This window comes from Lactuca virosa, chromosome 6 (genome assembly GCF_052849685.1).
Source record: "Lactuca virosa cultivar CGN04683 chromosome 6, Lactuca_virosa_CGN04683_v6, whole genome shotgun sequence".
Classification (NCBI taxonomy): Eukaryota; Viridiplantae; Streptophyta; class Magnoliopsida; order Asterales; family Asteraceae; genus Lactuca; species Lactuca virosa.
The window spans coordinates 82,217,157-82,220,181 of NC_136431.1; positions in this window are offsets into that span (position 1 = coordinate 82,217,157).

Below are 3,025 nucleotides of genomic sequence, written 5' to 3' on the forward strand. Positions count from 1 at the left end.
AGATCATGGTACTCGACGAGTTCAAGGAGGAACTCGGCGAGTCCAAGGCAATCTCCTTAGCCGATGAAGATGGACCCGGCGAGTTGTAGAACAACTCGGCGATTCGGTTAAAGATAGTCCCGAAGCGTTAGATAAAGGAGAACTCGTCGAATTCTCGCCAGACTCGACGAGTGGAGTCGGGGTTGTTTGGGATTTGAGGAGCATGGACTCGACGAGTTGGTAGAACAACTCGGCGAGTCGAGTCAACTGGAAGGTTGACTTTGACCAGGACCTTGACCATAGTTGACTTAGTTGACCTCTAGAGGACAGTTTAGGCTAAGTTCTATTATTTGGTGTTGGTAGCTCGGTGAGCTAGGAGAGCAGCGCTTCAGAGAATAGTCGATTATCAGCAGAGGATTATCAGCAGAGTTCAACAGTACAGGTGAGTTTTCTTTCCAGTAGGAACGGGTCTACGGCCACAATGCCGGCCCGTTTAGATAACAGTAGTTCCGGACTTGGTCCAATGCAGTAGCTCAGTATGCTTGATGTCTTTGTGATTCAGGCATGTATATGTGTTAGTTAGTCCGGATCTCGGTCCGATGAAGTATGCAGTATATGTGCTTATGTGTTATATGTTATGTGGTAGTAGTAGAGGGGTGAAATAGTCCCTAGTATCCGGTCGAGAGGACCGAAGGGGAGGCCAACACCCAGATATGCTAGGCAGTATCCGGTCGAGAGGACCGAAGGGGAGGCCAGCACCCAGATATGCTAGGCAGTATCCGGTCAAGAGGACCGAAGGGGAGGCCAGCACCCAAATATGCTAGGCAGTATCCGTTCGAGAGGACCGAAGGGGAGGCCAGCACCCAGATATGCTAGGCGGTATCCGGTCGAGAGGACCGAAGGGGTAGGTCGGACACCCAGATATGCCTGGCAGTATATGTATGTTATATGTTATTGTATGGTATGTGGTAGTTTAGGAGAGCTCACTAAGCTTCGTGCTTACAGTTTTCAGTTTTGGTTTCAGGTACTTCCGGTAGCGGAGGGAAGAGCTCGGGATGATCGCATGGCACACACCATAGTTAGTCAGCCTGGGATGTTTTACTCTGATGATAAGAATATGTTTTGAATTTAACACTCTGATTCTATGCTATAATTCATGTTATGGATTGACAATCGTGGTTTATGTAATGTTTTTTCAAACGAAATTTTTAGTCATGATTTTTGGGATGTTACACAGATTTGGGCGTTCTTTTTTTTTGCACACTCTCGATTTAACATATACTACTACTTTCGTTTAGATCGCTAAGACTAAAAAGTAATTTATTGTAAACTCACTTTACATCACACAACGTGGAGCCGGTTTTGTCGTGAAACTTCGACATGTCATAACTTCTTCGTTATAACTCGGATTTCGGCGTTCTTTATATGTACGGAACCCTCGTGACATTTACTATAACTTAGTTAAGATTATTTATGAAAAGTTCATTTTTGACGCTTATTGTCTCTAGATTGACTAACTCGAATCTGTAGGTGTTACAGTTATCTCGCATATATGGTTGACACTCGGGTAGAAAAGGGAGTTTTGGTTTCGGATGTGCCTGTAGTCAGAGTATTTCCAGATGTATTTCAAGAGGAATTAATCGGTGTGTCTCTCGCGAGACAAGTGGAGTTCAGGATCGATATGATTCATGGTGTAGCACCGATTACTAAGGTCTTGTTTGATAGACATCTTTCTAGGTCCAAACAGATCTTTCTCGTTGAATGGAACGGAAAGACTGTTTTGATATGCACAAAAAAATAGGTCTTTCTCGGTAAAATACGTCTTTCCTAGAAAGCTTCAAAACCATATATTTCTGGCTGAATATGTGTCCCAAACCTCGCCTCCTTTTTTTCTTGGATTATTAAATTCTTTAAAATAAATTTTTTAATTTTTTTTATTAGATTATTACTTTTGTATTGGATTATTATATATTAATAAATATTATTTTTAATATATAATATTTATGTATTAATTAATATTATTTTATTGGATTATTATTTTCTTTTAAATAATTCTTTTTTATTTCCTATTTAGGGACTAATTCTTTTTTATTGGATTATTATATATTAATAAATATTATTTATAAACATATAATATTTATATATTAATAAATATTACTTTGTTGGATTATTAATTTCTTTTAGTTAAATTTTTAATTCATTTTTATTGGATAAAAATTCTTTTTTCTTTGACAACATCACTATCATCCTAATATATTATTTTAAAAAAAATTCATCCATCCCACCACTATCAGACATAAACCGGGTCAAAAATCACATGTTGAGTTGTAAAAAAAATTAAAATTGCTAGAAAGAGTAACAATGTAGCATCAACTTGAAAAAAAAACTAAAAACAACTTAATCGACATTTTATTTGGATTTTTAAATGATTATTGTGTAATTTTGATTTTATATGACAATTTGTATGTTTTTATAATTATTCAACAAATTCATCCATCATAGTATAGAACACCAGGGTAATATTGTCATTTTTCATCATTCAACACATTCAATCATATATACAATCAAAACATAGTTTCTTTCTCGGACAGAAAACTTTTCCATACAACACTTTCCCCGACAGCACTTTCCCGAACAGAAACTATCAAACGAGACCTGAGGTGCCATACCGATTAGCACCACCAGAGATGCAGGAGTTGTCATCTCAACTTCAGGAGCTATTGGGCAGGCAGTTTATTAGACCAAGCAGTTCGCCTTCAGGAGCACCGATCTTGTTTGTGAAGAAGAAGGATATGTCTCATCGCATGTGTATTGATTATCGGGAGCTGAACAAGTTAACAGTGAAGAATCGTTACCCACTTCCACGGATTGATGATCTCTTCGATCACCTGCAGGGTGCATCTTGGTTCTCCAATATCGATTTGAGGTCATGATATCACCAGATGAGGGTTAGAGAGGAGGACGTGGAGAAGACAACGTTCCGAACTCGTTATGGTCATTACGAGTTTGTGGTGATGCCATTTGGGCTCATCAATGCGTCGACGAC